The sequence below is a fragment of the Myotis brandtii genome, unplaced genomic scaffold (genome assembly GCF_000412655.1).
Source record: "Myotis brandtii unplaced genomic scaffold, ASM41265v1 scaffold33, whole genome shotgun sequence".
Lineage (NCBI taxonomy): Eukaryota > Metazoa > Chordata > Mammalia > Chiroptera > Vespertilionidae > Myotis > Myotis brandtii.
The window spans coordinates 2,684,305-2,709,994 of NW_005362713.1; the positions used below are offsets into that span (position 1 = coordinate 2,684,305).

The following is a 25,690-nucleotide window of genomic DNA, read 5'->3' on the forward strand; positions in this document are numbered from 1 at the left end:
ATATCAAAGAAAAGGATCTGAAAATTTCAGGGTTTGTAGTCTTTTTTTTTCTTAACTTTTTCCCTAATAAATCAAATGTCAACTATATGTGCTTGTCTAGTTTGGTTAAGTTTTCATTTTGCTGCACTGCTGAATAATATTCAACGAAGGTTTGATCAACTTGCTAAGGGTTCTTTCCATGTTGTGAGTAAATATGAAAAATAGTAGGACATTTATCCCTTGAAGCATATCATGCAAGAAACAAGTGAGGTCTCTTAAAAATTAATTATACTCAGGTAGGATTCTGAAATCACCTGTATGCAACTCATAACTCTGTCTTTTTTTTTTTTTTTTTAGTTGAGGTTAAGTTTTTTGTTTTCCTTCTGTGTAAAAAGAATATCATATTCACTTATTCATCGTTCAGATTGCCTTACTGTTCAGCTCCATTTATTGGTCAATGTGAATGACCCTCTATAAAAGCAACTCTTAGATATCATTAGCACTTTCTCTTTGGAAGTTTTCTATCAGTTGTGATTTCAATATGGGATTGGAGTTTGTATAGTAAGAAAGTTTAGCTAAAAATTGGGACACTTCTGTGATGCTGGAAAATATACTGGAGAAACGAAAAGTCCCTTCCCATTGACCACTGTGGAAGAGTTCTGGAAGAAACAGATTTTATTGTGAAGCATAGATATGAACATAATTAGGTTGGGTTCGCTTCTCAGTGAAAGGAAAAGAAAAACATGAATGAAGCAGTAATGGCTGCTAAACTAACAGTGGTTTAACTTCCTGATCTAGGATGCAATGAACAGATATTTGCTAGCTATATTACTTAGGATACTTTGGCCGTCAGGTAATAATATGCAAACAAAAAGGCTTAAACTAAAGCCATAAACTAACCAAGATAGCTATTATCTTACAAGAATTCTGGAGGCAAGGCTTTTTATTCCATTGTTCGTACAGGACTCAGTGATACCGTCAGGGACCCAAGTGCTTTTCTCTGTGTTAAATTCAGCAAGAGGTGATTATCTGTCCTCGTGTTGTAAAATTGCTGCACCAGTTCCATGTGGTTATGCAGACACAACTAAGTACTATGTAGAAGAACAGCAATTTCCTCTCAGATCTCTTTGTTGGTGAAGAAAACATTTCCAAAGGCCTGCCTGTCAGCTTCAGCTCTCTTAGGCCCCGTAGCTAGGAATGGGTCAGTGCCCATGCCCTTGCTCTAAGAGAGGCTAGCAGGAGGACTTCCTGGCACTTTTAGCTTCTAAAGTACAGGCAGGTTCTGCCAGCAAAGAAAAAGGAGTGGAGGAAACAATTGCTAAGTTGGCAATCAACAGTGTTTGCCCTACTTGCCACAGAAAATTACTCACCTGCTCTGTGTTATCTTATTGTGATAATATAGTTCCTTAGGATGCAAAGTTTAATAGGGATGAGATATTGTTAAATATGACACTGGAAATTATGATGCTTGGGGTTTCATGTTCAGCCCCTTGAGAAATCTGCAGATTCTAATTCCCTTTGAAAACGATCATGTTCTCTACATTGAGAAATTTGCAGTCTAGTTCCCTTTGAATTTTTATGTAGTGTGATAGTTAATATTATGCTTATTTTTTTTAACAGTTTTTTACCATTGACAGTTTGTAAGATAGTAACTCCAGTCTGTGATATTTACTCTGTTGCCAGACAAGTCAACAGAATAGAAACCTGTTCTCAACCTGCTGTGGAAAATCCGGGAGTTATAATGAAATGTCAGATGTTCAAATGATTTCAGCAGATTTTCAGGTGAAGCTGCCATCAGGAACATATTCTCATTGTGCAAGTGGATTAAATTAACAAGAGGACGGACTAATCTGGTCTTTATACTGAAATTAGGAGTTCTTGTCTGTGTGCTAAGGGCAAAAATGACAGTCTCATTGGACTCTGGTATAGCAACACACTATGAGAGTACAGCTTGGGATCCGTCTATTTTGAAGGTACATGGAATGGGTATTCAAGGCACCCTGTACCTAGTTATTGTCCCCACAGTTTCCTCATCCAATGTGAAATCATTATGATTGCTTTCTTGGAGGGACATCTACAAACAATGAAACACAAAAGGATTCCATCTTAGATTCAGAATTTGATACCTGCCAGCATCAACAGTGAAAATTCTGGTTAGATATTTTTAAAAGAATGGATGAAGTGTCTGAACAGCAATATGTCAGTGGGAAAGTGCTAATACAGAGATAGAGTAAGTATCAGGAACTCAGAAATAAAGAAGTTTGTGATGAAAGGCTCAAATTAAAGCAAGCACTATTTATTCCTCCATTATCTGGTATATTTTTGTCTATTTTAATGAATTATAGACTTTCACTATCTTCTGTAATTTCATATTCTTTCTTGCCTCTTTTAAAATATAAATACTAAAAAGTGAGCCAAACTACATTAGAGAAGCAATCACAAATAGTTTTAAATTAATTAGAAAAAGTTTAAGTGGAAAAAACAAATATCCAAGCCCTGGGAAATTCCAGGTCCTTGCCTCTTATGGTTTTCATTTATTTTAACATTTTTGCAAGAGAAAATTAAGTATATAAATAAGACTAACAGAAAGAGTGCCCTATAAGTCCGCAATAACTGCATTTTTCAGCTATAGGCATTCCTCACTCACGCACTCTTGCTGTCTGTCTGAACTCAAATATGGTATTGATGGAATACTTAGATTTTATTCCTAGCTTATTCCTATAGATTCATTTTATTTCTATTCTATTTTTTTATCACTATCCTTTCATATTGGTTTTCATTATAGAACATTTAAGTTAAAAATTTTTTTTCTCTACAGTAATCAGTTAAATCAGTAATAACTGGCAAAAAATGTATTAGAATTTAAAAAAGGATAAAACCTGAAAATTCTGAAAAATAAAAAAAAATGCTTTAAAATGTGTATCTAGGATCATAAAAGCACTCCATTATATAATTAAGGTACCAATAATTGAGAAAAAAATGAATAAGTATATTCAATTTTTCCTCTTTTAAAAATTGATTTTTTTATTTTGAAATAGTTTTATTTATAATAATTTGCTTTGAAATAATTTTTATCTAGAGATCATTTAGATTTACTCAAGAGTTGCAAAGATACTGCAAAGAGTTAGCTTACCCATCTTTCTGTGATGTTAACCTTTTACATAGCCATGACACGCTTATCAACACTAAGACATTAACTTGGATGCTTGGTGCCAGGTGGGCACGGGAAATATCAGGGGAACACTTTGTAAAGTATATGATTGTCTAACTACTACACTGTATATCTAAAACTAATACAAAATAATGTTGAATGTAAATTGTTGTTGGGGTATTGGCCAGTGCACCAGAAGGTTTGAAGGTTCAATTCTTGGTCAAGGGCAGGTTCTGGGTTGCAATTTTAGGTAGGGTGTATGGGGGAGGCAGCTGCTTGATGTGTCTCTCTCACATCGATGTTTCTCTTTATCTCCCCCATCCCTCCCTTCCACTCTATCTAAAAGCAATGGAAGAATATCCCCAGGTGAGGATTAACAACAACAAGAAGAGATTCCAGCAGTGGGAGTGTTTGAGGTGTTGGGCCTTTGAGTCTAGGCCGAATAGGGAACAAATGAAACCAGAAAGTAACTACTGGAATGTGAAGTGGTCAAGATGGATATTGAAATTTAAGATTAAATGGGAGAATGGTTGCGGGTTAAGACTGAATGCAAGATCTGGCTGTCAGATGGGTTTCTGAAGTGGAGAGAAAGTGAAGGTTATTGGAGTTGAGATAAGGGAACTGTAAAGCTAGGGTGTTACAAGAGTCAGCTACACAGGAAGTGAATTGCTCAGAATGGAACCAGGTTCTAAGGTCTTCAGTGAATGTGGGAGAGTGACCAAGAGGTCAGTAGATGACAATAACAAGGAGAGAGAGGTAGCAAAAGATGACATAAATCTCAAAAGAGATACTTTTATTTGAAGGGTAAAGAACTGTGATTGAGCCCTAGCCGATTTGGCTCAGTGGGTAGAGTGTTGGCCTGCAGACTGAAGAGTCATGGATTCGATTCCAGTCAAGGGTACATGCCTGGGTTGCAGGCTTGAACCCCAGTAGGGGGCGTGCAGGAGGCAGCCAATCAATGGTTCTCTCTCATCATTGATGTTTCTATCTCGCTCTCCCTCTCCCTTCCTCTTTGAAATCAATAGAAATATATTTTAAAAAATGCCTCCAGTCAATGGCACACACATCCTATATAATCCTATATAATAAAAGGCTAATATGCAAATAGACTGAACGGCAAAACAACCAAACCACCGAACAACCGGTTGCTATGATGTGCGCTGACCACCAAGGGGCGCATGCAAAACATGGTGGGCATTGGCAGCAGGCAGCAGAGTGCGGAACATGGCAGGCGTTGGCTGCGGCGGGATGGTGGAGCAGGTGAGCAGGGGTGTCAGACCAAGGCGGGGTCGCTGTCATAGGAGCAAGCCTCTGGTGGTTACTGAAAATTCTTTGCTCCCGAGTGCTGTGGTCCCACCCGGCGCTTGCACCTGATGCTGATGCTGGTCCTGCTCGCATCCGCTGCCTGCGCTGGAGCCACCATTCCCACCCGCTGCCAACACCCGGTGCCACCCTGATAGCTCAGTGCCATCAGTGGGTGCAAGTAGCGGCTGCCGGCCCCGATCACCCCTGAGGGCTTCTCCACCTCCCCCTGTTCCTCAGGGGCGATGTGGGCAGCAGCCACCGCTCACACCTGCTGATGGTACCAGCCCCAATTGCTCCGCACCGCCAGTGGGTGCCAGTGGGGCTGGCGCTGTCAGCTTGTGGGAGCAGCAGCAGCAGGAGCAGGGCTGCCGGCAGACAGAGGACTGGGGGCTATGGCAGGAGGGGCCAGGCGAAGGTGCAGAGGATGGGCCCCTGTGCCCACCGAAGCCTCATGGCCCACAGTTCCTTTCAAGGTGCATGAATTCTTTGCACTGGGCCCCTAGTTTGTTTAATAAAATGAGCACCATCATACTTGGACATTGCTGAGCACATTGGAGGTTAAAAAACAAAACAAAACTGTGATTTTGAACATGGAATGACTTCCATGTTTTGCATTTGCTCAGTGCCAATAGCTTGCACTCATGTTTTAGTTTAGCCAAGATTGCTGGAGTGTTATTTAAATTGGCTCAGGTTTTAGGGTATTTTTTACAGTGGAACAATGTAAAGGGTTATCAGGAAGTATGGCTATTGGAGGATGTGTGATTTTCGAGGTGAAATGATCTGAGTGAAGCAGGAAAAAGGGACTAATTGGAGAGGCTTAATTAATTATTGGAGGGGCTTACATTTTGGATGGTTGCAATGATGGTGAAGAACATGGTGGTTCTGGCTGATTTCAAAATTTTTGTTATTTTGTGGACGAAAGGGGCCACATGCTAACCTGACAAGCTCAGGGAAGGCCTGCATGGCAGTCTTGCAAACTCAGAGACCTAAAGTAACCACAAAGGATGGTCTGAAATTAAACTTTAACTAAAAGAAGTTATGGTGGGTAGTTACATCATAGGCCGGTAACTTCACTGACAAGGTCAACCTTTACCTTATCTGAGCCTATTGTCTTTTTGCATCTGTAATATATCCTTGAAATGTCTGGGTAACTTGTAACTTCCCTTTTTTTTCCAGACCCCTCAGGTCACAACCAAATGCTCTGGGCTCCAGGAGACCTTAAATCCCTTCATTGTTATTGTTATGATGTTAATTGTTGACTGTTAACTATCCTGCACCCACCCAAGTATGTGTCTATCATTTTACTTTTTATCCAATCCCAGAGGTTTCCCCTTTTGCTTTTCCCCGCCTTTCTAACCTATTACCAGTAGATTTCATGTAATCTACCTGCGTCCCCTCCTTTGATTGCTATGTATAAAAATAGATGAAAAACCACCATTCTCCGGAGTGTTATCCCAATACGTTGAGATTTTGCTTCCCTGCAATTGTCGGCAGTTTGGCTCAAATAAACTCACAAAAATTCTTTACAGGTTTTAATGTTTTTATGTTAACAAATTTTTATTAATTTGTGGGAAAATGTATTTGTGCTGACAGACTGAGATTCTGGCTTGAGCACCAAGCTAGATGACTTCATTGTGTACAGGTTTACTTAGCAATGCTTAGCAGCCTGTGGCTTTGCTCAGCACGCCGTGAAGAACCCTGTTTTGTCCTTGAGCAAGCCTTAGCCCTGGGTGAGGAGGAAGGCAAGAGGTGAGGTGGAAGTGATCGGTGAAAGGGTATAAGCACTTCTGAAAATCCTGACGTGTATTGCTTAGAAAAAATTCTAAATGGGAGGGTAGCATAATTGGCACTTTCAGTAATGACTATGAATATCACAATGGGCACAATAAAACACCATCATTTGAATATTGATTTCAAGTCTGTACAGTGGATGTGAGTGAGTTGTAGAGGGATGGCCATATCTTGATCATGGGAAACGTTCTTGTCCTTGTTCAGTTGATTCCGAGCTGGACTAGGTTCCACACAGTATCTTGGATAATGGAATAACTGCTCTGATTAGGCAGGCAACCACTCGAAGCCACTGAGGGCTATAAGAATGGCAAATAAAATGATGTTCCTTCCCACTACCATGTACAGGTTCCAGGCGCTGAATCTGTTCAGCAACCTCGGTACTTCGGTTCTGGCTCAGAAAGAATTAAGAGCAAGACCCAAACTGTAAGGGAACATTTATTGGGTAAGTTACAGAGGTAGAAAAAGTAATTTGTGTTAGAAATGGGCTTAGGAAATAAGTTATAGAGGTAAAGGAAGGGCCCTTGGTGCGTGGGAGTGAGGAATCTAAAGGTAACTCGCTTTGGGGTGGAGAGGAGAAAGGGAAAGGCCGCGCACGCCCTGGAGGGAGAGGCACTGGGCCCTCTGTCCCTAAGGGTTTTAAGGGTGGAGGTTTTAGGGGAGGTCCCAGGGGGAAGATCTCAATAGAATATTCAGTAGCTTTCCAGGTGTGTCCATTCAGAGTGGTGCTCTCCACTGATTGGCCATCACCGGGGCAGGGGGTCATTTATTCCATGCAGCTGGTCCTGAGGCTGGTTTTGTTGTTTATCTGGGTCTGGAGTTGACATACAACTGAGGCCTAGATCAGTGATGGGGCCTGTCAGCATTTTGAAAAACCCTAACTTAACTCTGTTGCTGTGTCACATATAGAAATTTTTTTATATTTGCAACCATAGTAAAACAAAGACTTATATTTTTGATATTTATTTTATATATTTAAATGCCATTTAACAAAGAAAAATCAACCAAAAAAATGAGTTCGAGTGTCAGGTTCGCCATCACTGGCCTAGATGTTATCTCTAGTGAGGAAAGTTCAGGGCATCCAAACCTCTTGACCTGCTATTTGCTAGGGGAGGAAAGGTCACCCTGGGGGTGAGGTCCCACACTACAGTTGATTGTCCATTGTTAGGCACCTGGGGCTTTCCACCCTGGTGACTTGTGCCTGACCCATCCTCCTTTCTCTGCTCTTGTCTGTCTAACTGCCTACAACAAATCCAGGTGCTGGAATCTGCAAAGAGATATTTCCGGTTAGGGTACAACTCAGGAACAGCCAAATAGGAGGTCTGAGGGAAGGGGCATGAAGCTTCCTGGGCAGAAGCACTAACCTTGTTTCTTTAGAAACAGATTTTATTTTAGTAATGGAATTCTTTATTATTTCCCAAGAGCATTAAAAAAAAAGATATTAGCCAGGATGATCTGAAAAAGTCGGTTCCATCTGTAAGTTTGGGAAACTGAATGTCTATCCACCTTGGCGATTCAGTAGGACCATCAACTTTCATCAGCTTAATAAAGACTCAGGGAAATGATGTTAGTATATAATTTAGCATTTATTGAGCACTTCTCTTTTTAAGGCCCTGTTCTAACAGACCCACAGGTGTTAATATTTCTAATCTGTACAACGCTATCTTCTACAGTTGTCAGAGTGGTCAAACAGCCTGCTACAGTGACATGGCTAGGCTAGTGGGTGCAAGGACCAGGATTCAAACCCAGATAGACAGGGTCCCGAGGACTTGGTACTGCTTGTAACCAATAATGAAACTGGTTTAGTGTTAAAACCAGCATTTCCCAAACTTATCTGACTGTGGAAACGCCTTCGCTCCAGGAGATGTTGGTTTGGGCCAGCCTACACTGGTGATCTGCAGTCTTTTCAAAACTGCTGTTTAGAATAAAACTGGTTTACAATTTTTTTTAACCTGGTTTTCTGTTGATAATATTAAATGTTATATTTACTTATTTGTTACTTTTTCTACTGGAAAGCCTGATATTTTGACCTCAAGGCATTTTATATTCTTCACAATGACCTCAGGAATTTTTACAAGGTCAATATCACTCTATAGTACTTATGCAGTACTAAAAACAGTTTATAATCCAAATCACTATTTTACTTTGCTTTCTCTGCTCTCATATTGTCATAATTAAAAAAAATAAGTTACTTTAAAAGGTAAGAAATTGACAGCTATGGAACATTATAATAGTTGAGTTTGAACCTTGGCTCGGCCTATTAGGTGTGTGACCTTAGAAAAAAGTTACTTCATTTCTCAAAACTTCAGTTTTTTCTTCTAAAAGACAAGGTTAATATCTTGCAGGGTAACTATAAGAATTATGTGGGGAAAAGCCATGTGTCTGGCACATAAAAAGCTCTCAATAAATGTTTATTACCTTTTTGTGTGTTTTTTTTCCCTAAGGAGGTTGTCTCAATTCTGTTCTGTGAATGAATTATTAAAATAGTTTTAAGAAAGATCAGTTTTAAATTTGAACAGTTTCAGTGTTATGCTGATATCAGCTACATTGCTGATAAAGTGATGTTGTCCTGATACAGGTTCTATGGGAGTTAAAACCAGTTTCCTTCTGGCTTTCCAACTGACATAATAAGCAAAACCTGACTGGGCAAACACAGACCTATTTATTAGATCACTTATTATTAATGCTAAACTAGCCTTGGTGCTGACTTCTCCTGTTCTTTTTGAAATTTTACTGTTGTCATTTAAAATCTGACAGACCTTCAAAAGCTTCATAGAATGCTTAATGGTTTAAATCATTCTCGAGAACATGTGAGATATACTTTCCAAAGTGGTCTTCTCTACCTAGCAATATGTTCAAAATCATGCATGATGGACAGAAATGCTTATATTTTCACATTTACTACTGGAGGTTTATTTAGTTTTCATGGCAATCAGCTTTTGGGGTTTATGGACAGTACTTAGCATATATAGCCAAAGCATGAATAATCATTTAAAACAAAGTCTGGAGCAATAGTGGGTTTCTCAGTGGTTAGAGCATTGGCCTGCAGACTGAAAGGTCCTGGGTTTGATTCCGATCAAGGGCATGTACCTCCCTTGCAGGCTTGATCCCCGGCCCTGGTTGGGATGCATATGGGAGGCAACCAATCAATGTGTCTGTCTCACATTGATGTTTCTCTCTCTCTGTCCCTCCCTCCCCCTGCCACTCTCTCTAAAAATCAATGGAAAAATATCCTCAGGTGAGGATTAACAAAAAATAAAACTTAAAAAATAATAAAGTCTGGAGATTTTTTAATTTTACAGTGACTTACTCCCTAAGCAAAAAGAAAATGGGTTTGGTTTCAGCTGTATGAGGGGCATCTCTAATATTCTATTCTACATGCCTCTTATAGCCCTGATACATAGTAAATGCTTAGTAAATATTTATTGATGGACTGAATTTGATTTCTAATCCTAACTTTGTGCCTTTAATCTTCTTGAACCTTCTAAACTTCAGTTGCTTCTTATGTAAAAAAGGAGGCACCAATATTTACCTCCCAGGATTGAACAATTAAGTGTGTATGCATTTAACATAGCCAGTGCATCCCTGGCCAGGTGCTCAGTTGGTTAGTGTGTCGTGTGGTCCCCCAATTAAGCCATGGTTGTGGGATCCATCCCCAGTCAGGGCACATACAAGAAGCAACCAATGAATGCATAAATAAGTGGACCAACAAATTGGTGTTTCTCTCTCTCAAATCAGTCAATAAAAATTTAAAAATAAAACAGCCAGTGCCACATGTGGCAAGTAGTAGGCACATTGCCTGTTTCCCCAGACACCTCACTTCATTCCTCAGTAATGTTCTTTTCCAGTACTTTTTTTCCCTCATTCCCTAAATATTTAGAAACTGTGTTCAAGAGAGAATATGAATGTTTGGCAATTAAACTGAAAATATGTCCTTTTGTAGCCCACACTTGGAATGTTTTAGCAAAAATGATTGTCTGTCTGACAGACCATGTTTTAAATCCTGGGTTTGCAATGTACTAATGTTATGACCTTAGGCAAGTTATTTAACCCGTGTAAAGTATCGGGAGCCTGAAACGAGTACTAATATGTGTAAAGCATTTAATTCATTGTCTGGTTTGCATAGGTCCATAGTGGATATAATTATTTAAGTTGAAACTATTATTTAATGTGATAATTTACATAATTCATGTATATCGGGAGCCTACTCTACGCAAAACCCCATTAAGAGCAGTTAGGAAGATTGTGAATGAACTTTGGGCATATTATGTAGGTGACTGAATTTGACCTTGCCTAGAATCAGATTCAGCAGAAATTGTATTTTCTACTGTAATTGAAGCAAAATAAATTAATGAGCTGTTATTGCATTTGGCATAGCTTTTGTTTTTATGTTGCCTTTCTCTATTGAATATCAAAAATTTAAAAAATGAATGTCAGAGAGGTTCATGAGTACTAAAGCAGACCACATAAATTTTGCTACCTAAAAGTTTTTTTAAAAAATCTTTTGCTGATCTTGTTCATTAGGAATAAGTATGTTCCTGTCCTATACTAAAATTCAAGATATGGTATCCAGTGGTTGGCAAACTCATTAGTCAACAGAGCCAAATATCAACAGTACAACGATTGAAATTTCTTTTGAGAGCCAAATTTTTTAAACTTAAACTATATAGGTAGGTACATTGTTATTAACTTAATTAGGGTACTCCTAAGGCTTAGGAAGAGCCACACTCAAGGGGCCAAAGAGCCGCATGTGGCTCGAGAGCCTCAGTTTGCCGACCACGGGTATAGACCAAATTTAATAAGATATCCTTCCCATTTTAAATCTCACTTGAATTATTTAGATATTATGTAAAATTTATTCCTACCCTGCATTGAAAAGTTGGTGCTAAGAGTTTCATAATTCCTAACAAATAGAAATCTTAAGGATGGCATTGGGCATTATAGAAAAGGTTTAATTTTTTAAATGTTTATATTGACCTTCTCAAATTATCAGTAAGGTTATTAAAGGGGTACCAAAATACTCAGCATTTATCTTGCAAGTTAACTTCCTCTGATAAGGTGTTAACATCTATTTTTTTGTTATGTTGAGTAAGCTATACCTCAGATAACATAAGTTTCTGTGGTATTTAGTGTATTCACAATGTTGTGCAATGATCACCATTATCTAGTTCCAGAACATTTCTTCACCTCCAAAGTAAACCTCATATTCATTAAGTAGCTACTTCCTATATCCTCCTTCCCCTATCCTTTGGAAGCCACTATCTGCTTATTTCTCTATGGATTTGCCTATCCTCAGTATTTCATATAAATGGGATCATACAACATATTGTTTTGTGTATCTGGTTTCTTTCACTTGGTGTGTTTTCCAAGTTTATGTTGTGATGTATATGGCTGAATAATATTTCATTGTGAGGGCATACCACATTTTGTTTATCCATTCATCAATTGATGGACGTTTGGGTTTCCACTTTTTGGCTGTTATTAATGATACTACTCTGATCATCTGTGTATAGGTTTTTGTGTGGACATATATTTTTACTTCTCATTGGTATATAACTGGGGTGGAATTACTGGGTTATATGGTAACTTTATGTTTAATGTTTTGAGGAACTGCCAAACTGTTTTTTCAAAGCAGCTTCATCATGCTATGTAGTTTTTAATGCTAAGATACTTGGAAGAAATGAGAGAAAAGTTCACTAACATGTTAACCAGAGAATAGTAGTACTCAAGACAGCCCTTTTGTCAAGCCATATGGAGGTCTCAGTTTATTTCATTTGCTTTTCAGAATGGAAACATTAAGACATAAACCTACACCATAGAAATAGTGTCAAATTTTTATGCTCTTATTCCTCCACCCATCCACTTCTCCTGAATGTTTGGAATATGCCAGTGAATGATGTTTACTTTCACATCAAGATAAGTCTCTAAAAGAGATATTAAGATTCTGGCTCACAGCACAATTCACCATAGCTAAGATCTGGAAACAGCCTAAGTGCCCATCAGTAGATGAATGGATTAGAAAACTGTGGTACATCTACACGATGGAATACTATGCTGCTGTAAAAAAGAAGGAACTCTTACCATTTGCAACAGCATGGATGGAACTGGAAAGCATTATGCTAAGTGAAATAAGCCAGTCAATGAAGGAAAAATACCACATGATCTCACTCATACATGGATAATAAAGACCATTACAAACTTTTGAACAATAATAGATACAGAGGCAGAGCTGCCTCAAACTGATTGTCAAACTGCAGCGGGAAGGCCAGAGAGGGTTGGGGGGCAGAAGGGAGGGGAGTAAGAGATCAACCGAAGGACTTGTATGCATGCATATAAGCATAACCAATGGACATAAGACACTGCGGGGTAGGGGAGGCCAGGGGATTGTCAAGGGCAGGGGAAAAAAAGGACACATATGTAATACCCTTTGTAATACTTTAAGCAATAAAAAAAATTATAAAAAAATGACTAAATAAACTACCTCAGAATTAAAAAAAAAAAGATTCTGGCTCAGCTTTTCCTTAGTGAGTTTCATATTTTATTACATAGTTCAGTAGTGCAGAGAAATTGAGCATAGTTATTTCTATGGAAAACATTCTTGAATCAAAATTAAAAATAGGTTTAATTAATTATGATTATGTTTTCTTGGATGTAAAAATAATTTTCAAAATATCCCATAAAGAACTCACTTAAAAATTTTGTGTAGAAGATACTCTGTTAACGTAATAGGTGCTTTGGAGATGCTTTATCTTCTGCTGCTGAGACTACCCATGGCTCTTCTGTTGCTCACAAGTCGTCATCCTCATTCTGCCTCCTACATTCACTCACACAAATATTTATACAGGCTTCTTAAGTTTATATAAAATGAAATCGTAAAGAATTGGTTTCTTTGGGGTATAGAACTTCAAAGCAGAAAAAATACTCAAGAGAAATACTACTTATGGAGTAATTTCTAATACTGGATTGGAGCTTAAGTGCCTTTCACACCTTACCTCATTTAAGGTGACAATCCATATGAATTTAGTATTTGGAATAAGATATATGATTGTCAGTCATTCCATAAAGCCTAGATGAGTGCTGGCTCTATAGGATAAATTAACCTTCATTTTTTTAAGGCTGTAGTATAGCAGTGATGGCGAACCTATGACACGCGTGTCAGAGGTGACATGCGAACTCATTTTTTTGGTTAATTTTTCTCCGTTAAATGGCATTTAAATATATAAAATAAATATCAAAAATATAAATCTTTGTTTTACTATGGTTGCAAATATAAAAAAATTTCTATATGTGACACGGCACCAGAGTTAAGTTAGGGTTTTTCAAAATGCTGAGCTCAAAAGGTTCGCCATCACTGGTATAGAGAGTCAGTTGTTTTGAGTAAAGGAGTTCAGTCCACAGGCCAACACTCTATCCACTGAGCCAAACCAGCTAGGATAGGAGTTCTTTTTAAGGTGAGTTTCTCTTTTCAGAGTATGAAAGTCAGTGTCATTGTGGACATTGAATATGTTGTTTACTGAATTCTATAATTTTCAGTTGTTTTTACAATTATTTTGGGGCCTAAATTTATTTATGATGTGTTAGATACTTTTACCTCTTCACTTTTGGAATGTGAATGTATAATTGCATTTGAGCTAGAGAAATATTGGATTTTTATCTGAATATTGATTTTAAAAAAAGGTTTTTGGCCATAATATTAAGTTAGCATTTGATAACTGTTTGTACCAACGAGTAATACAGAAATTGCAAATGAAAAATCTACCTCAAAATATTAGAACTACCATATGATCCAGCAGTTTCACTTTTGGGTATATATCTGAAGTAAATGAAATTACTATCTCAAAGAGATTACTTGCATCCCCATGTTCATTGCAGCATTATTTACAATAGCCAAGCCATGGAAGCAACCTAAGTGTTCACTGATGGATGACTAGATAATGAAAATGTGAGATATGTAAGCATATGTGTGCGCACGCACACATGTACACACAGACTGAAATATTATTCAGCCTTAAAAAAGAAGGAAATCCTGCCATTTGTGACGAGATATGAAATAAGTCAGACAGAGAAAGACAGATGCTATAAGGTCTCACAAAACCGAGAGCATAGAAGCAGAACAGATTGGTGGTTACCAGAGGCAGGGGTTGTAGGGGCTGTGGGAAATGGGTAAAGGTGGTCAAAGGTACAAATTTCAGTTATGAGATAAATAACTTCTGGGGATGTAATGTACAGCATGGTGACTATAGTTAACAATATTATATGTTGAAAATTGATGAAAGTAGATTTTAAAAGTTCATATTAAAAAAAGTTCTCGTCACAGGAAAAAAATACTGTAACTATGTGAGATGATGGATATTAACTAAACTTAGTGTGATAACCATTTTGCAATATATACCTGGTACAGATATCAAATAATTATATTGTACAACTTAGACTAATAACAATGTTCTATGTCAATTATATCTCAGTAGAACTGAGGAAAATATATTCCCAGATAAAATGTTGTGGCTGCTATTTTATTTTAAGCTATTGGTAAAGGGAAAGAAACCAGGGAAATTTTGGAAGTCAAGTTTTATATTATGAAAATCCAACTTAGTGATTTACACATACTTAGAAACAGTATGGTGATCTATGACCAGAATGTGGTTTCTGGTAGGAGTGATTGATTTGTAGATGAAGGTAGAATCTGCCCATGCTTTATTGCTCTTGGTGTTTAAACTCTGATCCTATTGCCTGAGTTCCTGCAATTGTTCTTTTAATTGGGAATTATAGTGCATTTCTCCATAGAAATAGTACTCTTAGTTCTAGTTATTCATTCATTAAATATTTTTAGCTCTTGATAGAAGACAGGTACTCTGTTATGTGCTGTTGATGTTTACAAAAGTACAAAGGTAAAAAACAAAGAATGACACAATTCTTAATCTCAACTAGCTATTATTTTATTAGATACTAGAGGCCTGGTGCATGACATTTGTGCACTGTCGGGTCGGGGGGTAGGTCTCTCAGCTTGGCCTGTGCCCTCTCACAGTCCAGGACATCCCCCACTTAGCGCTGCTGCAGAGGCTGGGCAGTGCTCCCCCTGTGGGAGTGCACTGACCACCAGGGGGCAGCTCCTGTGTTGAGCATCTGCTCCCTGGTGGTCAGTGGCGTCATAGCGACTGGTTGTTCCCCCGTTCAGTCGATTTGCCTATTAGGGTTTTATTATATAGGATTAGAGGCCCAGTGCATGAAATTCATGCATGGGTATGGTCCCTAGGCCTGGCCGGAGATCAGGGCTGATCTGTGGGGTGACTGGTGGGGTGATTGGAGGGGCCCCTGCTGGCACCTGCCTTGGCCAGCCTGGGGCCTACGGGCCGGGGCAGCTCCTGCATTGAGCATCTGCCCCCTGGTGGTCAGTGCACATCATAGCGACCAGTCATTCTGCCTGTTGTTCCGCCATCCAGTCGATTTGCATATTAGGCTTTTATTATATAGAATGAGAGCACAAAAGAAGTGGTTGAAAGTTTCCTAATATGATTATATTTATTCCTTTCTTTCTCCATGGTTCTTGGGTACTTATGAATTAAGTTGGCCTTTGAATATTGTCCAGAATTTCAACTTTATTTCATAATTTTGTTATCTCAAGTTTTATAATGAAGTATAACTGAACTTGGAGAACACAGTCTGTGAATAAGTTTGAGACTTGACCTATTTAGAAATGGTCAAATACTTGTCTTAACATTCCTGAGTTAATGTATAGTTGGTACAAAGTTTTCAATTCTAATTGCTGACTTGCTTAGTTAGTTGATTGGTCATAATCAAGAAAAAACTGTTAGAGAAAGGAGGATGGCCTGAGTAGTTTTTCAGGGACTGTCAGTTTTTCAGTACGATAAACATCTTTATAGACAACTTTTATTAATTGTTATTTCTGTTTCTCATGGATAATCAGAGAGTTTCTCTTCCTATCCCTTTTTTAAGAGACATATGTGAAAGGGTTAGAGGCCTTAGGTTTGAGTAGACAAAGTAAGCATTCCAGTGAGTTCTTTAGTATAATTGTGACAATTGAATTGAATGATTTGATATAAAAATAATTTTAGTTATTTATAGAAGTAAAGTATTAACTGTTAATAATATTTGTATCTAGCATTACTATAAGTGCTTTATGTTCATTTCTGATTAAGTCTCACAATAACTCTATGACAGAGAGACTGTTATACCCACTTGACAGACTAGGAGCTGAAGCACAGAAATCCATGGATTTCTGCTATTGGGGTCATGCTTTTGGCAAGAATTATGATAGCAGAAGAGTAATGTCACTTCTGTTTTGCTCCCCCCGCCCGTCCGGCCAAATTTATTGGTTTCTTGTTATCTTTTTGCTTTGCAGGACAAGTTTGTTTGTTAGTCTTCTAGGTTCACAGAGGTCAGACTTAGTTGCCAAGGTAGGTTTTATTTCTTTGGGAAATCCTTAGGTACCTTATGTCTCTGTCTTCCACATTTTTATTTTCATTTTTTCAGAGTTACAGTTTAACGAGTTAAGCAGTTTGTCAGGGATTGTTCAGACAAACAGTAATTCTCTGTCCTCACCTTATTTCCCCTTCTCAGAGGTTACCATTCTTAATTCTTAGCTGTTTTCCTGTGATTTTTCAAGTAACATATGTGAATTGATGTTACTGAGTTTTCAGTTTAGGACATTGTTTACATGTTTTCGGTGTCCTTACCACTAACTGAATCCAGGATTTTCTGCCCGTTGCCCACACTTCCTGTTTTCTCTCACCTCATTCACTGTCAGGGTCATTCTGCTGAAGAAGCCCCTCCGAAGCAAAGTGCCCCGTCCCGTCCTGTCTGTGGCCTCCCAGTGCCGCTCTCAGGATCAGGATTCTCTTTCTCTTCTCTGTGTCCTGAGTCTTCCTCTTCTTGGTTTACTCCCACATTTTGCTGAAGTAGGGGTGAATGGGAGGCAAATTATTTGATACCTTGCATTTCTGAAAATGCCTGTATTTTCTTCTTAAGCTTGATTAATAGTTTGGCCTGTCAATGTATAATTCAGATTGGGGATCGTTTCCCTTCAGAATTTTGATTTTGTTCCATTGTCGTCTAGCTTACACTGTGACTGATCAAAGTTCAAAATCATGATTTTTCATCTCTTGCTACCTATTTCTCCATGTCTGGAAGCTTGTAGGATCTTCTCCTGGTTTCCACTGTTTTAAAATTTCAAAAATATATGCTTTAGTATAGATGTGCTTTTAAAATTCATTATACTGTGCATTCTGGGTTTTCAAATAGTAAACTTACTTTGTTTAATTCTGGGACGTTTTTCTAAATTATTTCCTTGATTTTTCTCATCTCGGGTTTTGCCTCTGTTGAATTATCTTGACTAGACCTCCAATTTTTTAGGTGTGGTCCTAAAAGTTGATTGGAAGCTCTGAGCACATCTATGGGTTCACTGTGGGGTGACCTGAGTTTGCCATTTATTAGGGAGCCCTTGATATCTGCTTCTCATTTCTTTTTCCCTTTCTGAGAAGAGAAGTCTTAATCTCCTGCCTGGTGTGTGAAAGATGGTTCTCTGGGAGCTAAGTGAGGGAAATATATATATTTATATATATTTAGTTAATCCTCCTGGTTTCATTAAGTCCTTCTCCCCATAATGTGCTTTGTGTCCCTCTGTTCAGAAATCTGCTTCATAGAATAGTCCTCTTGCTGTGTTGACAGAGACATAAAACCAAGTGGAATGGGAGACACTGAGATACTAAGCCATTTCCCAGAGAGCTTTAGTGGTCTCCTCCCCCTGTTTCTGGAGGTGCTGTTACCAGTTTCTGAGCCTTTTGAGAGTTCTGTGGACTAAGCCAGGTTGGTTTTGGCTTTCTAACCCTGTGGGTTTAGGATTCAGCTTACTTTGATCTTCTCTTAGTTACCGTCTGCTTTCCAGCCTTTAAAGTTTTGTTTTTGCCTTAAAAATACCTTCTTGGCATTTTAGCACAGTTTTGAGAGGAAATGAAATTAAGTATGTGTATTTAACCTTCGAGCTTTTCTCAGAACCTAGTTCTAGATTTTTTTTGTGTTTAAGCTTTTATTTGTCTACTCATTTTTTATTGTGGTGAAATACATATAAAACTTATTAACCATTTTAAAGTTTATAATTCAGTATCATTAAATACATTTACAGTGTTGCACCACCATCACCACTATCTAGTGCCAGAACTTGATCATCACTCCAAAAAGAAAGCCCATATCAAAGAAGCAGCCATTTCCTATTCCTTCTTTTCCCACCCCGGCAGCCGCTGCGCTGCGTTCTGTCTCTGTGGATTTGCCTTCTCTGGATATTTTCTCTAAATGGAATCATACAGTATGTGGCCTTTGAGTCAGATATTTTCCCTTTGCATAATGTGGATTTCCATTGTGCAGATCACAGTCCATTTTGTTTATTCAGTCACCAGTTGATGGACTTTTGGTTATTTCTACTTTTCAGCTATTGTGAATAGTGCTGCTGTGAACATTTTTGTACAAGTTTTTGTTTGAACACTTGTTTCAATTCTTTTAAGGGTATTTTTATTGATTTTAGAGAGGAAGGGAGAGGGAAAGAGATAGAACGTCAGTAATAAGAGAGAATGATTGATCGGCTGCCTCCTGTACACCCTCTACTGGGGATCAAGCCTGCAACCCCGGCATGTGCCCTGACTGGGAATTGAACTGTGACCTCTTGGTTCATGGGTTGATGCTGAACCATTGAGCTACCAGCAGGGCTCAATTCTTTTTAAAATTTTTTTTATAAGAGTTTGAGTCAAACTGATGACATATATCAGGGGAAAAGATCTCAAATGCTCCAGAGAATCTTGTTTTCAGTTCTTTTGGGTATATACCTAGGAGTGAAATTGCTGTGGTAATTCTATGTTTAACTTATTCAGGAACTGTTAAACTGTTTTCCACAGCAGCTGCTCCATTTTACATTTCTACCAGCAAAGTTCAAGAGCTTCAGTTTCTCCAGATCTGTGCCACCCCTTGTTATTTTCCTTTAAAAATTTATTATTATGGCCATTCTAATAGGTGTAAACTGGTATCTCATAGTGGTTTTCATTCACATTTCCCTAATAACTAATGACATTGAGCATCTTTCTTGTTGGCCATTTGAATATCTCTTTTGGAGAAATGTTAACTGCTTTGTCCATTTTTAAATTGGGTTATTTGTCTTTTTGTTGTTGAGTTGTAGGAGTTCTTTATATATTCTGGACTCTAGATAATCTTCAGATATATTTTGCAAGTATTTTTCCCCTCTAGGTACTTTTCTGCCTAGAACAGTGGTTGGCAAACTCATTAGTCAACAGAGCCAAATATCAACAGTACAACGATTGAAATTTCTTTTGCGAGCCAAATTTTTTAAACTTAAACTATATAGGTAGGTACATTGTTATTAACTTAATTAGGGTACTCCTACGGTTTAGGAAGAGCCACACTCAAGGGGCCAAAGAGCCGCATGTGGCTCGCAAGCCACAGTTTGCCGACCACTGGCCTAGAACACTTATATGCTATACTTGTGATGTAAATTTGACAGAAATAGTATCATTCATGTATACTACTCCTGTTATTTGGAAAGATTGTAGTTTAGGTCCTCCTAAAAAAAGGAGACTTTTTACTTTTATTTTTTTCAAAAACCAGCAAAAGCTTATTTAGAAAATTGCAGAGGTAAAAGAAGTGAGACATGGAAGAAGTGAGCCAGCTGGGCTGTGTGGACTCAGGAAACTAGTTACAGAGGCAAAAAAGGGCCCTTGGAACATGGGAGAAAGAAATCAAGGGTATAAGTAACGGGGGCGAAGGAGAGGAGCAAGGACTTGGGCATGCTTGAGAGAGAGCGCTTGCACTGGGGAAAGCAGGGGGTGGGCAAAGGAGAGGGCGTGCCCCAGAGAGATCTGCACTGGGTCCTCCATCCTAAGGATTTTTGAGGCTGGGAATTTTAGGGGAGGTCCCAGGGGAGGATCTCAATAGAATCTTAATCAGCTTTCCAGGTGTGTCCTTTCAGGGTTGTAGTCTCCACTGATTGGCCAGTGCCAGGGCAGGGGGTCATTAGTCATCACTGCTGGTCCTGATGTCAGCTGTGGCCTGGTGTCCCTGCTTGGCCTTGCTGCTTTTCGGGGTCTGGAGCTGAAACACAACTTTTGCAACAGCATGTATGGACCTGGAGATTATGTATGCTATGTGAAATAAACTAGTCAGAAAAAGAAAAATACCACATGATCTCACTTACATGTAGAATGCAATGAACAAAATAAACTGACGGACAAAATAGAACCAGAGGCGTGGATATATGGAACGCACAGAAAGGAGACGTTTTAGATGGTGTGATCAGGGAATGCATCTTTGAAGAGATGATATTTGAGTAGAGACCTTAATGTACTGGGGGATTGAACCATCAAAAGTCTGGGGAAGAATTCTGCTTTTTCAGATGTACAAAGTTATAAGATAGTGCCATTCTCACCCTGCAATCCAACAGAAGCCAAATAAGAGTCATTTTAAAAAAACCCTCAAAGAGCTGAGGACACAAGAAAACCTAAATAAACTAAACTGCAGAAAGTAATGAAATGCTCTTAGAGAAGAAACTGATGGCTACTGTGGGATAGAACAGCCCATGGAAGAGGCATCAGCTATAGATGGGGAAAGAAGAAACTTGCCAAACATTCAACGGACTTGTAATGGCCATACTTGGGCTGGCTAAAATCCTGAATAGCTGCCCCGCCTCTTCCCTTTCCATTAAAGGGCAAGTCTGCAGTCAGCCCCCAGCTCTTATGCATAGGTTACTGAATGCCCCCGGGTGTGGTTGAGTAGAGTAAGGGCCAGGGAAGTTGAGCTGACAGAGATCCTACCTGAGATACATGGAACTTCCCCCAAACGCACAGCAGCCACCCTCACAGGACGGGTTGAGGAAGGGTGGAGTGAGCAGGAGAGCTGAGAAACCTACCAGAGGCACTGGAGGCTTTCAGTTATGGAAGACTCCCAGTTGTTTTCTTATTTCTTTTTAAAGGAAATTGGCAAAGATAGTTTTAGGGACAGAAATAAGATATTGGGAACTACCTATAATAGTAAGTATTAATCATACTCTGTTAACCATGATTGTTTTGTTCTGATTAAAGAAAGCACATTCTAATCTGGCTGGGAGCTGTATGCCCCTGGGTTAGAGTCAACCTTGAAATGTGGTCCACAGTCATGGAAAGATGAACAACCTTATTGCCCAAACAATGGAGTCCTTCCCTCATTGCCTGTAATCTGAGCTATTATACCCATTCTTACTCCTTTTACCTACTTCCCCATGTAATCTTTGTCCTACCCAATATAAACAGCTGGTTTATGGGCAGGTACAGAGCAGATTTTCATAGATGACCTGCTGCTCTCCCATACTGCCTGCATTATTGGAATAAACGCTCATATATAATTCAACCCTGTCTCTGCTTAATTAGCTCAAGTAGTGATAGGCAGCCCGGACCCTTTGGTTGTCTGGTTTCAATAGTACAGAGAGTTCCCATATACCCCACACTAGTATATCCTGGGTGTGGGATATATTGATACATTATTTTTCACGGAAGTTCATACTTTATGCACTATCCTTTGTTGTTACCTAATGTCCTTTTTCTGTTTCAGGATCCCAACCAGGGTTCCACACTACATTTAATGTCATGTGTCCATAAGCTCTTCTTGGCTATGAGTTTCTCATACTTCCCTTGTTTTTGATGACTTTGACAGTTTTGAGGAGTATTGTTCAGGCATTTTATAGAATGTCCCTTATTGGTATTTTTTTCATGATTCGACTGGGGTTTTGGTTTTTCAGAGGAGGACCACAGAATTAAGTGCCATTTCAGTACATTATATTAAGGGTAGATTGTCAACATGACTTATCAGTGTTGATGTTGACCTTGATCACCTGGTCAAGGTAGTGTTTGTCAAGTTCCTTAACTGTAAAGTTTCTCTTTCATTCTTTCTTTACATTCCATATGTACTCTTTGGAAGGAAGTCACTGTGAGTAGTTATGCTCTCCCTCCTCGAAGGTGGAGTATCTACATAAATTATTTGGAATTCTGTGAAGGAGGTTTGTCTCTTCTCCTGTGTGTATTTATTTATTCAATTATTGTTTATAACAGTATTGACTCATGGATATTTACTTTATATTTGGGGTTATAATACAATTACTAATTTATTTTGTTTGTGAAATTATTCATAGTTGGCCATTTTGAGCTCTTTCATTTGGTTCCTTTGTTTCTTTGGCATATCCCCATCAGCGTGTGTGTGTGTGTGTGTGTGTGTGAAAGAGAGAGAGAGAGAGAGAGAGAGAGAGAGAGAGAGAATGAGATGTACTTTCTTACCTTTTGGCACTAGCTGATGCTCCAAGATCTATGGGATAATAATACATAGTATAACATCTGTGTATTTGGAGTTTTAGAAAGAGAGGAGAGAATGTGGCTGAAGACATGCTTGAGGAGACGATAGTTAAGAAATTCTAAAATTGATGAAAGACATAAACTCACAAATTTAAGAAGTTCAACAAACCCCAAGCAGATTAAATGCAAAATGAAATAAAAACAAACCAAGAAATAAAAAATTCCAGATTAGGCAAATCCTAATCAAACTGCTCAAAACTAAAGAGCAAATCTTACAAGCAAGAGAAGAACACATTAAGTCATGGAAATAACAATTGGAATTATGGTAAACTTTTCACCTGAAAAAATAGAGAATTAGAGACAATGGAATGGTATCCATAAAGGTGATAAAAGGAAAAAACAACTTGTCAACCTAGAATTCTATATCCAGCAGGAATAGCCTTCAAAAATAAAGGCAAAACAAAGATTTTTAAAAGTGAAGAACTTGTTTCTAACAGACCAGGACTGCCAAGAAATGCTAAAATAAGTTTCATGAGCTAAAGACAAAAGAGAACCAGGTTTGGAGACTAGGGAGAGAATAAGTGAGGACGAGAGGGAGACACTGAGAAGAAGCTGAAGGATGTGGGTTTGGAGGAAGCGAGGCTGGTCCAGGAGCTGGAGAAGGTGGACAACCAAGATAGAGCAGCTATGACTCTGGAGGCAGCCCAGGTAGAGACTAAGACTCTGGACTAGCAGGAAAGGCAGTACCATGGGGACTATAGTAAACTGCAGTGGCAACAATTGGAACTGCATGATGATCTGAGGAGTGTGGAGAACTGGCTGTGGTACACCCAGACTCTGCTACCTGGCTGGAGAAAACCAGCACCTTCAAGTCAATATTTGAGAGCCACCATGATGATGACCCTTTGCCATCATTAATAACTTCAGATTGAACTGCCTCCCAACTCTCCCCATGTTCTGGAGTGAGATTAGTGTAGCCTGGGGGCAGACAGTCTTGCTGTCCCTGGCCCTGTCTAACACAGTTGGTCTGGAGCAACTCATCCCCTGTGGAAACCACTCCTATCTGAAGTCTTTAACAGAGGACTCCATTGAGCTGTCCTTGTTCTGTACCAGGGGGGCAGAGTTTTTTTTTTTTCTCTCTCTCTCTCTCTCTTTTTAATCCTCACTTGAGGACATACTTGGAGGGAGGGAGGGAGGGAGGGAGGGAGAGAGAGAGAAACATCGATTTGAGGGAGAAACTGATCGGTTGCTCCTCAACTAGAGATCAAACTCACAACCCAGTTATGTGTCCTGACTGGGAATCGAACTGGCAACTTTTGAATGCATGGGATGATGCTCAACTATCAGAGCCACTCTAGGTGGGCCAGAGTGCTCTCTTGCATAACAACAAGTTTGACCAGACGATGATGGATTTCCTAGCAGTTCAAGGAAAAAGCTGAGAAAGGTAAGCTGGGTCTCTGCATGTCCTACAGGATCCATGTGACAAGAGCCTGACAGAAGATCTTGGAGCCAGTGGTGAATTCTATTCCATCAGAACCAACCTGAACATGGAGGAGCTAGACAAAGGCACTCAAGATCATGCTTAGATATTTTAAGTGGAGTCTTGCTTGGTCTCCTTACGGTATTGTGAAAAAAAAAATTTTTTTTTAATTGAGGGAGAGGAATATTTTCTTGCATTAAAATATTTTATTTGTGGAAGTCTTAGCAGGTCAAATGTAAAACTGAAGAATATAAGAGGTTTATAACTTTAATAATGAATAGCCATACACACATTAAGAGGAATGAAAATACTGCCCAGAGCAAACTGAAAGCCATTGATATCTTGCCCAGCACAACTTTGTTCTTCCTTGTACCTTCCTCTTCCCTTCTTCCCCACCTGGACAAGCAAATTCAAAATGACAACAAAGTTTAAATTACAAGGTGATGGGATAAAGGGTTGTAGAGGGAAAGAACTGAGGGTGGCTATGAGAGGGGAGAGGGTGGTAAAGAAAAATGCGTAGGTCTTTGTTGGGGTCCTGCCCCAGCAGGTCCAGGGGTTCCCAAAGGTGTGGACGGAGTTGGTGAAGAAGGCATGACACGGAGACAGCGTTCAGTTGATCAGCCTAGCCAGGTTCTCTAGCCAGGTTCTCCAGCCAGGTTCTCTATTTATTCTCCTGTTACATCTGTATTTATACCATTTGATTTTAATCCTATCCATTCTATTCCAAAGGTTAGGGCGTTTGTTTTCTCCATTCCAAGGTCACTACTCTACTGTTCTGTTAAGCTACAAGGAAGTAACTGAAGGAGATTATCCTAAGTAAAGATTATGGAGCTTAAGCATGATTGTTTGTAGTTAAGGTGATTAACTACCCGCCTGGCACTTAGTTAAGGCTTTTTACTGATTTATTCCCTTCCTTAGTCCTGTTAATCCCTAACTCCAGGGAAAAATCCTGGGGAAACAACCTTTCTTGGGGAGGTGGTCCTGGTTAAAACACATAGTGCTAAGAGGGGGTGCAAACATATGCCATATACGCCAGGTCCCTTGAAACATATGCTGTGAAGATGTTCCTTCCCTGTAGCGACCGTGTCAAGCAGCAAAGATGGACCGGCTTCCGGCAGGTCTTCAGTTTTTTTATGAGAGAATAAAAGTAATTGGCCACTGGTATATGTAGTAGAACTTTAGGAGGGAGGATATTCATAGATTTTTAAGGTTTTGCTGTGATGTTTACTGTCAACCTCCCTCTCCTTTCATCCCTGAGAAACTTTAAATAAATTTTTATACATTCTTCAATGAGGAAAAAAAAAGGCAACAGAGACCAAATGGAGCCTTGGATCTATAGAAAATAATGAAGAATACCAGAAATGGTAAATATCTGCATAAATATAGAGAATTTTTTGGTAATTTCATCTGTAATACACATACACATAGAATAATGACTATTTAAAACAAAAACATTAATAATGTGGGGTTTACAGCAAAATAGATGTAGAGTTTAAAACTATGAGAATACAAAAGGAGAGAAATGGAATTAAACTGTCATACATTTTATACACTTAATTAGTATACTCATTTCAAGATTGGTTGTAATAACTTCAAGATGTGTTTTTAAAAAATATTTTTATTGATTTTTAGAAAGGGAGAAGGCGAGATAGA

General features: G+C 38.9%; 1 pseudogene; it reads left to right on the plus strand.

Moving 5' to 3' along the window:
* Window positions 1-6,530: 6,530 nt before the first annotated feature.
* LOC106726907 lies at window positions 6,531-24,143 on the plus strand (annotated as a pseudogene).
* Window positions 24,144-25,690: the final 1,547 nt, after the last annotated feature.